We start from the raw sequence: 14,697 nt of genomic DNA, 5'->3' as shown, positions 1-14,697 counted from the left end.
AATTCTGAACTTATTATATCCTATGACCCAGAAATCTTTCTCCCATTTGTATTCTCAACACAAATGTGCACCTATGTGCTCACAAGATACTTAAAAGAATGTTTATAACACTGTTATTCACAGTTGCTCCCACCTTGAAACAACCACACTTTTCATCAATAGAATGGATTAATATATCATGGTGTATTTTATATAATAGAATATTGTATGTAATGAAAATGAATGAACCACATTGTACAAAAGGAATTAATCTCAACATATTAGGTAAGAAAAGTCAGACTCTCAAAAGACACTGTTTTATAAGTTAAAAAAAGGTTAATTTATGGCTTTGAAGTTAAACTAGTGCTAACTTTTAGGAGGAAGTAGCATTAAGTGATTCGGCATAAGAGAAGTTCTGCATCATTGGTTATATTCTATTTTTTTCACCTCAGTGAAGACATGATTGTAGTAACTTTGTAATGATCTATTAAGTTGTATAATTATAGTTTTGCAGATTTTCCGCATAACGTTTCTGGAAAATGCTGAATATTTTATTAACAATTATTAAATTGAAATGTACAGTTTTTTAAAAAGAGGCAATTTTAGTCAACCAAATACAGTGAATTAGGCCAAGTAAGATAAATCATGGGTATTCACTGGATTTAGCACTAAGGTAAGAATATTAATGTTGTCCATTACAAAAATAGTTCCATAGTATGGTGAAAACAAAACTATAGCATTTGATTATTTTCTCACTTGAGGATATGTATTTTTTCATTGCTTTTCAGGTGGTAGGGGAGAGAGATACGTGGATGTGAGAGAGACATTGATTGGTTGCCTCCCACACTCACCCTGAGTGGAGCTGGGGATCGAGCTTGACAACCAAGGTAGGTGCCCTTGCCCAGATTGGAACCCGGGACCCTGTAGTCCGCAGGTAAAGGCTCTAACCACTGGGCCAAGTTGGCTAAGGCTACAGCGTCTGGTTAAAGAGAGAATGTGAAGTTAGGAAGCGGAACGAATAATAAGTTATTTACTAATATTAATAATAAGAAGGGGAGGATTTGAAAAACAGATCAAGGGAAGAAGTTCTAGAGCATGTTCATTAGCTGATGGGAATGCCCACTAGAGAGGGGGGATCCGCAGGCAATGAAATCACAGTTGTAGGGACAAGAGGTGTGAGAGAAAAGGGAACCCAAAAGCTCCGTGGATGCTACCTCCATGGTAACAGACGGGTAGGGGCAGATTTGAGCTCAGAGGCTCATGTGATGGTAGATTTAGCACAATGGAGATCGGGCGTTCATGTCAATGTGCTTTACCTGTGAGCTAAGAGTGAGTAAAAGGCATGAAGAGAGAATAGAGAGTCTGAAACGATCATTTTGGAAAGAGGAAAAGGGAAACGTAGCAGTGATGCCCAGTAACGTGGGTTTTTTTGTTTGTTTTTTATCATTGCTGCATAAATTCAAACCATGTTAAGCAATTTTTGAAGAACAAAAGGCATTGTCCTTGTTTATGAGGAAAATCAATTTATTTAGAAGTGTTTAATTCCTAAAATTAGCATCTGATTAAGAGAAGCTAGAGAGGCCCTTTAAGCAGCTATTCCTTAAATTAAACAAATACCTGAAAGAACAATCAGGTTGCACTAATTTATTTTTATTGATTTGAGAACATCGATCATTTGCCTCCCATCCACACCCTGACCAACCAGGGATCAAACACACGATCTTCTGGTATACAGGAGGACACTCCAACCAACGGAGCCACCCAGCCAGGGCAGGTGGTAGGATTATTTAGGTACATAAGTGTAATATCATTTTCATGAATTAAAACAAAACATGTTGCTATATCTAAATGGAATAGATATCAATTCAGTTATCTACACAATATATTTATTAATTATCTTAGGTCAGATATTAGCGAAGGATTGTAGATTTTTCAAAGTTATGATCAGAAAACAAAGAAAAGATGAAAATCATATCCTCAAAGTTTTCTATCAAGTAAGGGAGATATACTTGGGAAGAAATCTTGGCAATAGTAAAGAATAGGATAAAATAAATAGGTATAATGCACAATGCTTAGCGATGGCAGGTGTAACAAAGTAATTAACTCCTACTTGGGGCAGCTACTTATTTCAGAGGCTTAATAAGAAAGATAGGATCCTTGATCCCAGGTAGCTTACATTCTAGTAGAGGAGAAAGACAATGAAAAAAATTGTATCATTTAGAGACAAGTGTTATTGAGGAGTTATTAACTGACATACAAAGTTGAAAAAAGAAAGGAACCACTTTGACATTTACTAAGACCCAAGAAAATCAATGGCAATGCCCAAGGGAAAGGAAAGAAAATAAGATTCAAGGCAGGTAGGGTGATCTCTGTTAAATCTTTTGATGTTGTGTGAAAAATAGTTTTCATTGTGAAGGTATTATGAAACCACTGAAAGGTATCAAGCATGAGGGTGACTTAGATTTCCATTTTTAAAAAATTGCATGGACAGTGGTGTAGTGTTTGACTCACAGTACAGCGAGACTAAAATGAAGAGAGCCTTGGAGGTAGGAAAGGGAAAAAAGATGGAGAGAAAAAAAAAAAGGAAAGAGAAAGAAAGACAGGAAAAAGGAAAAGAAAAAATTCAGGCAAGAAAGTATTTCATGAATGAAATAGAGAGGTTGAATTCAGCATAATTATTTAGTCACAGGCCCTACTACAGCCAGGGCTCCTCCCTCCTAATCCCATTTTTCTGCTCACTCTTGTGTGACCTTGAGTAATGCCTTCCTTTGCCTTGGATTATATGTAAAATGAAGATAATAAAAACTCATATGGTTATGATTAGAGTTTGAATTAATTAATGCATATGCTTTGCTTTGATCTGTACCTGGCACATAAGTGATCACAAATATTAAAAATAAAATGAAAAAGCAGACTATGCTGGTTTAAAGAAAATAAAGACAAGAATGAGTTGATGACCTCAAATTTCTTGTTCAGTTAATTGGACTGATGATATTAGCATCAATTTAGAGAGGGATTTAAAGAGGAAGCATATTTGAAAGACAATAATAAATGCAATGTTTAAACATGTTGATTTTGAATTACCTGAGGGGTATTTTAAGTTTGCTCATTAGGCAACTGAATTTTTAATAAGGAGTTCAATGAGGAGGTCTGTATTGAGGATAAATATTTGTGAATTATTTTTGTATAGGAGCAGATGAAGTCATTCATTGCAGATGCTATTATCTAGGGAAACTAGATTTACGAAAGATGAAGGTGCCCTTCATATCTACAAAACTGAACAACAACAATAACAAACAAACAACACTGAGAAGGCACAGTTAGATTTAAAGAAGACATATAAAATTAACATGTAAAGATATTAAGGGAATACAGATTTCCAGGACTAAGAATGTTCAATATATCATATTCTGACTTAAAAAGTAGGACAATATAAAATATTGTCACTTCTTTCTGAGTAATCACTAGTAGAGCCATTAACACCCATATTTGTCCTGATGTTCTGTTCATGGCAATCTAAGCTTTTTCTATCATAGTCCTCAAAATTTGAGAGCCAATTGTCCAATCCAAAAGTCACTTCCAAGTTTTTAGGTATTTATTACAGAAGCTCCCTACTTTGTGAAACCAGTATTTATATCAGTTTCCTATTGCTGCAATAACCATTCTTCAGAAAGATAGTTGCTTAAAACACAGATTTATGATGTTACAGTTCTGGAGGTCAGGAGTCCAAAATGGGTTTCACTGGACTAAAATCAGGGTGTTGATAGGGCTGCATTCCTTTCTGGAGGCTTTGGAAGAGATTTTATTTTCTTGCCATTAACCAGCTTTTAGAGATTGCCTGCCTTTCTTGGCTTGTGGCCTCTTTTACTCTTCAAAGTCAATAGTGGCTGGTCAGGATTTCTCCTGATACCATCTCTCTAATTCTAATCCTTTCCCCTTCTTTCCCTTTGAGGATTCTTGGGATTACTGTGACTCTATCCAGATAATCCAGGATAATCTTATTATTTCCAGGTCATCTGACTAGCAATCTTAATTCCATCTCCAACCTTCATTCCCTCTTGCTTTGTAACATAACATATTGACAAGTTCTAAGGGTTAGGATGTGCCATTATTCTACTTACCACATTACTGGTGTCATAATTGAATGTACTCATAGAAAGGTGATAGTGACATAAAACAGATTACATTGTGTTGGGGAATGGATGGATGTTCAAGAAGGAAAGACAACTGCACTTTTAAGAAATATGGTAAATGGGAAATAAAAACAAAAATGGAAGAAACAGATGAAACATTAACTTCCTTTTGTTGTTTGTTATTAAGATAAGTGATACTTCAACATGTCCATAGAGTGGTAGATAGTGGTTTGTAAAATCTTGTAAATGTGAATGGCATCCAAAATTTTAAGAGATCCAATTTTCTTGAAAATTCAAGAATCAACATATGTATCAGATAGCATATCAGGCAACTTCCTTGCCAGTATTTTAATCATTTCCTGCTTTTGTGGATTAGAAGTGAAAGTGGTAAAGATAAAATCCTGATACATGTTGAACATGAGAAAACTTATATAGAACAGAAGTTAAGGGAATGCATTCTATAATAAGATTATTTTCAAAGTGCCATCACAACTCATTCCCCAGAAAGAATGGGTTTTGAAAGACTGACATTGTGATGTGGCCATGGATCCACTGGAACTCTCACACTGCTGATGGCTGAGTAAACCAATGCGACCATATTTGAAACCAAGTTGGAACCTTGTCAAACAATTTGGGAAGTCAATTTGCAGAACAAATGTAGAAACTTCAAGAAACTCCACTCTTTAGGTATATAACTAATGGAAAGCATATACGTCAACCAAACACATAAGTGAAAATTTTATCAATCACATTGTAATAAATAGCCCACTCTGGAAGCAATAAAAATGTATATCAAAAGAAAATTGTTCTACGTTCATGCTATGGAATACTATACAAAAATCAATCTCAAATATAATATTGAATGAAACTAGCCAGATTAAAAATAATGTCTAACTTACAATTGCATTTACATGGAGCTCTAAAATCGCCCAATGAATGATTGAGTCTGGATAGTGGTAAACTTTGTAAAAGAGAAAAGTACTGACTACGAGAGAATACAAAACAGCTTCTATGAAACAGCCCGAGTTCTATTTATTAATATAGGTAACAACTGCATTAATATATTCACCTTGGGGAAAATTTGTTATGGTATATATATATTTGATTTGTGTACTTTATATGTTTATTACATAAATAAATTAAAAAGTGATATGAAATAGTACAATATGTAAATATAGAAGTAGTAAGGAGGTAAGAGATGGTTATGCCAGTTTGATGTGAAAACATTCAGAGTATTTGGTAAAGGGGATGAATGCAAAGAGCCATTTATGTATATTTTTTAAATTCCCAGATTCAAGATTTAAAAGAATTGGCAACATTCAAAGAATATTTTCAAAATTAAGTTGTAGCTGACTGTCCATATACTATATTGAAATCGGGGAATATAAATGAGAAAACCAATTTGCTTGGAAAATAAATGTTATTTTAGCCTACAAAGTAATAAAGTTTCAAAATGGTCATTAGAATTCCAAAGAGGTTTAGATGCAACTAAATATAAGTTGTCATGTGCACAGATGTTACTACAGTTTAACCTATATTAACTATAATTTTAGCTTGCAATATTTCTCTTCTTCAAGCAAAGCCTATGATCCCAAATGTTATGCCAGATGGCGAAAAGGTTGTATGTTACACTCAGGAAACCAATACAAAAATGTTGAGGGCTATGTTCAATAGGCCATTGTTATATTTGGCTGAGATTATTTAAATATTAAGCAAGATGTAAAGCTTAGACGAGAGCTTTAAAAATCATGACTTTTTATATTAGATAATTTCTATCCATGCATTCATTTTTTTCTAATTCCCCAAGTTGTTTTCCTTTTAAGTTGCTATAATTGCCACATTACCACTCATTTTGTCTCTTTCCCCAGACATAAATGCTGAAATATTTATTGAGTTAGGCTCTGGATCATTTCACAGTATCTACCTTTTGACTTCAAGTGACTTCAAGTATTCAGTCTTAAGTATATTTTGTTAAGGAATTTGGCAATAAAGAATATAAGTTTTTTTCTGGAATTTCTATGTAAAGTCAGTTTTTAGCTCTGCCAAATAAAAATGATAAATTAATTTGGAAATTTAAATAAGTACCCAATTTAAAAAAATAAATTCCTTCAACTTCCTAGCTGGAGGGAACAAACCATTTATAAAAAGTTAAGTTACTGAGAACATATACAAATGGAATATATTTGGTATAAGACTAGAGTGCTCATGTTTTTGTTTTTTAATACTCATCTGAGGATATTTTTTCATTGCTTTTCAGAGAGAGTGAAAGAGCGAGCAAGAGAGACATCAATTGGTTGCCTACCGCACACACGCACCCTGACTGGGGTTGGAGTCTGCCTGCAACCCACTTACATACCCTTGTCCAGAATTGGGCCCCGGACCCTTCAGACCGAGGGCTGACGCTCTGACCACTGAACCAAACCGGGTAGGGGTAGAGTGCTTATTTTTATTGAAGGTGTATCACAGAACACCATCCCAAACAATATTTTCTCCTGTGAAGTCAAAATAAAGACACTCAGTCACAAATGTTTTGCTTATAAAAAGGTGTGTTTTTTTTCTTTTGTAAAAGTAAACATGGAAGGTAATAAAACTGGTACTGACCAGAGACTAGTTCATTATTTAGGACACTGGTTCCAATAGAAGGAAGCATTATTGCATTTGGGAAAGAACATGATCAGAGAATTTGGGTCCTTAGGTATTTATCATAAATCAACTCTGTGACCTTGAACAAGAGAGTTAAATTGGGGGTCTTCTATTTCCTCCTCTGGTAGGCATTTGCATTTGGTATTAATAATCCCCATGATTCTACTTATCTCTAAAACTCCATAAATTAATATGAAAATCAGGAAAAGTATGCTTTTGTGTATTGTTTTTAAACATATCCTTTATGCTATTTATACATTGTAAATAACTAGATCATTGCATTTCAAGTGTTTTATCATCAGATAACACCTTTCAAATGAGATCTTACTACAGATAAAAAACAAAAAACAAAACAAAAACAAAACAAAAAAGAAAAAATAGATAAAAGTTGAGCTGGTCCTGTTAAAGGTGTTGAGAAGTTGCTAGTCTCTTTAGCTCTGCTTGATCTTTCGTTTTTGACACATAAATAGACTTTGCAGAATTTCTAAGTCTCTTTGGAATACAGTTTAAAAATTGCTACACTAGACAACTCCAAACAATAAATGTTTTGGACTCTAGGATTGTGGTACGGAAATTGGAAATATGACATGCTCTTAGCTATTTCCCACTGTACAATTGCTAGAGAACAGTGTATGCCTTTCTTGCCCTTTACTTATTATTAACCACAATTATTAGCCATCTTATATTAAGGAAAATAAGCCTCTCTTAATAACTTTGTATATGAGATGCCTAAATTAGATTTCAATTTAACTTCAATTATAACAAATCACATTTTCAAATGGGATATGATTCTCACGTCTTCAACTATGTAATATCAGACTATTAGAACTATGATATATGTTATCAATAAAGATAAAATATCAGGCATAGTGAGGATTTCTTATTTCTTAGTTTCCCAACAACATTCTGTTACATACTGTAAGGTGAGAAATTAGGTAGAATGTTGTTAAAGTAATGAGTCTTTTTTAAAGGAATAGACAGCTTTATATGAGCTCAAGTTTGTAATAATTTGCTGTGGTTGCAATAACAAAGTACTCCAACTGGGTGGGATAAAACACAAGAATTTAAGTTCTGGAAAGCAGGAGTCTTAGATCAAGTTGCAAGAGGGTTGCTTCCCTTTGAGAGCTGTGAGAGAAATCTGTTCCATGCTCTCTCTTAGTTTCCGGTGGTTCGCTCTCAATCTTTGGCATTTCCTGGCTTCTGCTGCATCACCCTGATCTCTGCCTTCATTATCACATGGTGTTTTCCCTGTGTATGTGTCTCAACCTGAATTTCCCTTTTTTGTAAAGACAGCAGTCATATTCCATTAGGGGTACATCCTGTTTCTCTATGACTTCATCTTGACTAATTACATCTGTAATTATCCTGTTTGCAAACAAGATCATGTTCAAAGGTACTAAAGGTTAATACTTCAACATGTGAATTTGGGGAGGGGACACAATTCAATCCATCACACTGGTAGTTTCAGTCAGATTTATCAATGATAGAAGTATGAGAGAAGATAGCAAAAGAAACTAATGAGTATTGAAATAAAACGGTATTTTCTAAGACATTTATCTTTCTGGTAGTAATCTTCCTGCTTGCAATTGCAAATCACAAGGGTAATATACTTGGAGAGCATCCTGTGAAGTGAGCTAGTGATCATAAAAGACAAGACTAAAAGTGAGACTCAGAGAGGGGTGTCTAGTTTAAACTAGAAACATGTTCGGCACAATCACAAGGCAAGTATTAGCAACATCTACTATGGCCAATGAAAGGAAGCTGGGCAGTTCAACTATATCATTTAAGTCCACACCAGAGGAATGTAAGCACCACTCTTGCCCATGAAACCACCGTGGAACTCTACAGAAGACTCAGAACCTGAGACAACATTTTGGGAAGCAAATTGTCAAGGAGAAGCTTAAACTTGAGCACAGATGTCTAACCAACCCACAAAATGAAACCAGTGGGAACTTAACTCAAAGAGCAAAGATTTGCCATGACGAAGAAAAGGCAACTCAAATGAAACTGAGAATCTTTCATAGCAAGGGCTAAAAATACTGCACTTGAATATCTGGACTCTGAGGAAATATAAACATAATCTGAGTACCACATAGAAACCTGGAAAAGAAAAAGTGCAGAAAAAATAGTCTAATCAGAACTGAGATTTAATAGCTAGAAAAATTATGAACGTCTTTGTGTCATTTATAATATGCTTACAGAAATACCCATATAATTTAATAGTTGAAATTGTGTATTTAGTTCAGCTTGCATTAATTGGTTATACTCATGCATCCATTACATTTTTGAATCATTTACTATTTATTAGTGTAGTTTTCAATATTCAATTCAATATCAGTTACTATAATAAGTGCTGCAATACAAATATGAGTAAGACAGAGTCTCAGCCCTCCAAATGTTCACAGCCTAGTGGGAGAGAGAGAGTGAGCTATCAGTGGCTAATTGCCAAGACGGGAATAAACAAAAGGCTGCAGGAAGAAAAACTAGTTTAAAGAATAGGTCTTTAGTTTTCCTCTCCAAGGAACATGTAAATTTTTCATGCCAAAGAATGTAGAAAAGACTTCCTCAGTTGCTAGAACCAAACATCTTACAGATGATCTACCTGTGCTTGCCGAGACCCATAGCAAGCTAAGATCCCTGTGTGGGTAGATCCTGTTGCTAAGTGTGACAGTTTATGGATCACAGAAATAATTTACTTAACCAAGTGCCCTAAAAGGCATCTAGCCCCAATTAGGCATAGCAATTTAAAAACCATTTAGAACTTACATGGGGTACATCTTTTTCAGACGATGTGTGACTAATTTGATTTTCATCACTTACATAGCAAATAGCAATTTCTTCAGGCAAATTCATCAACCAAATATTTATATTCTTCTAGTAATTCTCTAGATAAACCAAAAACCTGTACTCCTGCAGAATAAAGGGGAGAACATGGAGGACTGCCCAGTAGATAAACTAAGTGTGCTATGACATATTCCTTAAAATTCCATCCTTTCTTTTATAATAACATTTTAAGAGTGGTTATTTCCATCCTGTTATCCTAGAGAGAATGGCCTGGGAAGGCTATTAAAGGCTATTAATACAGTTGTAAGAGCTTCTAGACCCTGAATATTCAAATAGTATATCTGACTGACTTCTAAGCCTAAAAAATTTTCCTATTTCTGCATTTGTCTATAAAATGGGAATAATAATAATATAATACAACACAGTGTTACTGTGAAAATTAAATATAATAACATATATAAAGCTTTCAGAACAGTGCCTGGCATAAAGGAAGCCTATATAAATATTAACTTTCATTATTATTCTTTAAGTTACTTGGTAAAGTAAATGATAGTCTATAATAAAGGGCACAGATAAAAGGCTTTTGATTCAACTAAATAATTCATGCTTCCAAATTAATTTTATTTTGATCATCTGGTCACAGTCTGGATATATAAAAATGGATATTAAATGTCTAAAAAATCAATAGCAAGTCTATTATTATATTACAGAAATTCATAACCCAAACTAACAAAAGCTTGAAGATCTTTTTATATATAATAAAACCAATATTGCTAATTAAGTGAAAAGCAAACATGGCCACAAATCTAAACCTAATGATAGGTCATTGACTTTCTTTAGGTGCCTTTTTCTTCAAGCCATTGGTATGCATTAATTTCATTTGTGACACAGAAAACTAGCACTTACATAGAGAAACACCAGTTAAAATGAATACAAAATTAATTTATATATCAAATATGTATTCAGAACCAAGGAAGTGGGTTTATTTAGTACATTAATAAGAGTATGGGTTCTATTGTCAAAAAGCTTTGGTTTAAAATTTGTCTTTGCCTTGTTAGCGTTTTAACTTCATCAAATTATTTAACTTCTCTGAAATCAATATTTTGCAACAAGAAAAATTTTTGAAAGTAAAGGGAAATAACAGTACCTTTCTTACTGTTATTTCATAAGACTAAGAGTAGTTGAACTTAGACCTATGAACCAGCTATGAACCAGGACATCATGTTCAATTCCCGGTCAGGGCACATGCCGGAGTTGCAGGTTGGGTCCATGCCCAGTAGGGGGCGTGCAGGAGGCAGCCAATCAATGATTCTCTCTCATCATTGATGTTTCTATCTCTCCCTCTCTCTCTCTTCCTCTCTCTGAAATCAATAAAGATAAATAATTTAAAAATTAAATAAATAAATAAAATAAAATATAAAATATAAAATAAAATAATAAAATAAAATAAAATAATTTAAAAAAATAAAAGAGATGGAATTCAAATTATCACTAAGTAAATATTACCCTTATTCATTTTCATTGAAAGGTTAAAAGAATAAATGGCAGAAATAATTACTATCTTTATGGAGCTTACAAAAGCATTATAAAAGAGGTTTGGATTTTTTTTCTCTCATGAGTAGAAATAGGTAAACCTACATAATTTAGACAAAATGCATAGAAGCTTTAATAAGATTCAGAGAGTCAAAAAATTTTCAAAGCCTTAGTTATAAAATACACAATGAACACATACATATACATTCACACTTAACAATAGGCTACTTTTTGTTGGTCCTTTACAAAATTTAAAATATTTTTGGTTCCTGTTAAGTTTGAAAAAGCAGAAAAGAGGTGAATATCAGGAAAAGAAAATATAATTATCTCAATGAGAAATTTTCCTGTATACTGACATTAATGTTCATTATCTAAGCCTGAGTTATTTTATTACTTCAGGTCTTCCTGATCTTCACTTTACATTTCACCTAAAATACATGACAGGATTAATTTCTTCCTTCCCCAAATGTGAATGGTAATAAAATTGTTTTAAAATACTTTTGATTCCAAAGAAAATTTAAACAAACTAAAAGATTAAAAAAGGGTAATTTTATACCCAAGATATCCAAGTATGACTGCTTATCGCAACCAGTATTTTATTTGCTAATTCAGTGACATGAAATGTTATTGCACGAGTACTATTTCAGTATCATTGTTTCATTCCACAGTCTGTCTTTTGAAAGCTCAGATGTCTCTCTGATTTTTGAAATGTTCTTAGAATGTCCTAGAGCATCCAGGGCATTCAGCAGCTCAAGGCCGGTGGGTGCTGCTTTGCTTTGCCCTCCTTGGGAACAGAGGGGATAGGATGGGAGGGCACTTGCGTCGGTTTATATGATTACTTTAACTTAATGAGAGAAGAGAAACCTGAATATTTGCATACATCTGGGCATAAATAACATGTTGCTACAAAACTGATTAATAATTGTATTTAGGAGGCCACAATTAGCTATATTTACATCTTGGTGCCGGTGGGAAAGTAGAAAATGAATATCATTCCTCCCTCGCCTTAACTTGAAAAGGCTGTTAACCAACATTGTAACCTGTGTACACAGTATTTCTGAAAAGTTTAATGTAAAAAATGATGCTTTTCTTCCTTCATTTTTCTTGGAGGGTACATAAGCATACCAGGTGATAAAAAATGCTTTAAATCCTGTTTATAGATTTTTTTATTAATACCTTTTTATAGTGAAAGGAATCAACATGTTTCCTATTAAGATTTGGACAGCCCCGAGAATATTTTCAATTTACATAAGCTTTCAGAAATAAAATTGTGTTTTCTGTAATCCTACCCAATTCTAAACAAAATGTGGTGGATATTTTAAAGAATTCATTCACACTAAGTCGTCAGGAGAAACATTTTAATTCCACATATCTGTCAAAATAGAGAAATGTAAGATGATGCTTTTTAAAGTACTATAGGTGGAATTTTAAAGAGCAATTTAAAACACTGGCAGTCACTAACTCTTTCTAAAAAGAACAATGGGAATAAAGATATTCATTTTTCCCCCTTTATGAAGTCTCAGAAATATATTTTCCCTTTCCCTACCCCTCTCTCCTTCTCTCTCTCTCTCTCTCTCTCACTCTCTCACTCACACACACACACACACACACACACGCTCATGTGGACATGAAACCCAAACCCTGACCTGTAAAATTTTAAATAATGAGATATTAGATAAAAAATACCTTGCACAAATTCATTTCTATACTAACACCACAGTTTTTCTATTGGTATTTATTTTAGTTTCATTACAATAACATTTAGTGATGACACATTATATATAAATTCAGTCATGTTTCACATGTACTAGCATTAACGCACATACAAATCACCCGGGGATCTTGTAAAAAATGAGATTCTGCTTCAGCAGGTCTAGGGATATAAGCTCATGTAGTATTTCCAATGTATGGTCTGAAACTGCATTTTGAGTAGGAAATGACTAAGCCATTTACTCCTCCCAATACCTCTCTAAGTATATACAATAAACTTTGCAATGTTATAGGAGCCTCCAACACAGCCGGTTTAAGCAATTTCCCCAGCAGGAAAAAATAGTTAAATAAAACAAACAAATAAAAATAGCAAGCAGTGTAATATGTGTTCACATCCTGGGAGTTCTTCAGGCCCTGACCATTTTTATCCCTACCCTACCTCACCTGGCAGTTAATTAAGGCTAAATATAGGAAATGTGCACTTCCTTGGAGCAGACAGAGGGAGGGAGGGAGGGAGGGAGGGAGCCTGGGACAGAGAAACACTGAGGAAGGAGACAAAGAACAAGTTTAGGATAAGTCATGAGCTAATTATTTCCTCTTCATGTTACAAAATCAACTTCTGCAGTGCAATCATCTAATAATTTAATGCAGAAACATTTGTTTGATAATCTTTGAAAGGCAGTGACTAGTAAACATTTAATTAGATCTGTTCTACTCCATTGCCTGGATTGATGGACTATCACCTTCGACTGCCGAGTCTGCACCTGAGCTCAAGTTAAAGAGACGCTTGGGACAGAAGGTCACACTGAGAATTTTCAGTCTACACTGAAGCTGGCTCAACATCCATTGTGTTAAGTTACTTTCTTATCTCTTAAAATGATAATCATATCTACTTTATTGATGTCACAAACCCAATTTGCTTTTGATGTTATAACTATATAGTTTACATTAAATTCCTGTTACAGGTGAAACAAAGGTTACAATGATATAGGGGTACTGGAATTAAAGTTTTTCATGTAGTTAACAATCATGGAGTGCTTTTTATGTGCCAAATATTAACATATTCTGGATATGCAGTGGGAAAGAAAAAAAAAAAAAGACCCTTGCCTAACAGTGCTTATACTCTAACAGGAAGACAAACAACTGACTAGTCGATAGTAAAAACGTCAGGAAATCTAAGTGCCAGGAAGAAAATAAAGAAAGGCTAAGGAATGTGTGGGAAGAGGATGCCCTTTCAGCCTGAGGGATCAGGGAGGGCTTCTCTAAAAGGGCTCCGGAGCAGGCGCAGGAGCCCGGTGAAGGGAGGGAGGAAGCGGGGGCGAGAGGCCCAGAGCCGCGCGCGGGGAAGGCACCCGCACCCCACCCGCACCCTTGCTGTCTCTGAAGAGCATCCAGGCGGTCAGTGTGGCTGGGAGGAGTGAAAAGAGCCGAGAGGTAGGAAACAAGGGGATGGAGGTGACTGCGATACAGCCTGGGCACTTTCCCCAGTGTAAAGAAAGCCACTGGAAGGGTTCCCCTGGAGGAGTAACGGGAGCTACGCTAATTACAGCGTTAGGCTCCCTGGGAGAGACCCACCAAGGCAGCCCGCTGGAAGGTTTTGTTATTGTTGTTGGCTTGTTTTCTTAACCATATATTGTTACATGGGTGTGAGAGCAGAATAAGTAGAGAGGTGAATTGAGTCAGGTTAGGGTTATTTGTATTAACCTTATCAAGAATATTTTCATACATAATATATACATATATGTGTGCATACTTATATATACACAAATGCCCCATGCAAGAGCTTATTTCTAGAGAAATAATAAAGTACTTTTTCCCTCAAATGCAAATTTTGATTTATAAGTTATTCATTTACTTGCTCATTTAAAAAAGCATTGAGCATTTTCTGTGTTTCACGAATAGTTCTTGGTGCCGA

At 34.6% G+C, this 14,697-nt stretch overlaps 1 long non-coding RNA gene across 2 annotated transcripts in view; it reads right to left on the bottom strand.

Moving 5' to 3' along the window:
- LOC148093792 (uncharacterized) overlaps positions 1 to 14,697 on the bottom strand; it is a 205,392-nt gene that overhangs the window by 190,232 nt on the left and 463 nt on the right. The gene's annotated exons all lie outside the window — the stretch shown is intronic.

Source organism: Miniopterus natalensis, chromosome 2, assembly GCF_054644295.1.
Source record: "Miniopterus natalensis isolate mMinNat1 chromosome 2, mMinNat1.hap1, whole genome shotgun sequence".
Taxonomy (NCBI): Eukaryota; Metazoa; Chordata; class Mammalia; order Chiroptera; family Miniopteridae; genus Miniopterus; species Miniopterus natalensis.
Note: the sequence above shows the minus strand (reverse complement) of the source record. Positions and strands in the feature narration are given on the sequence as shown.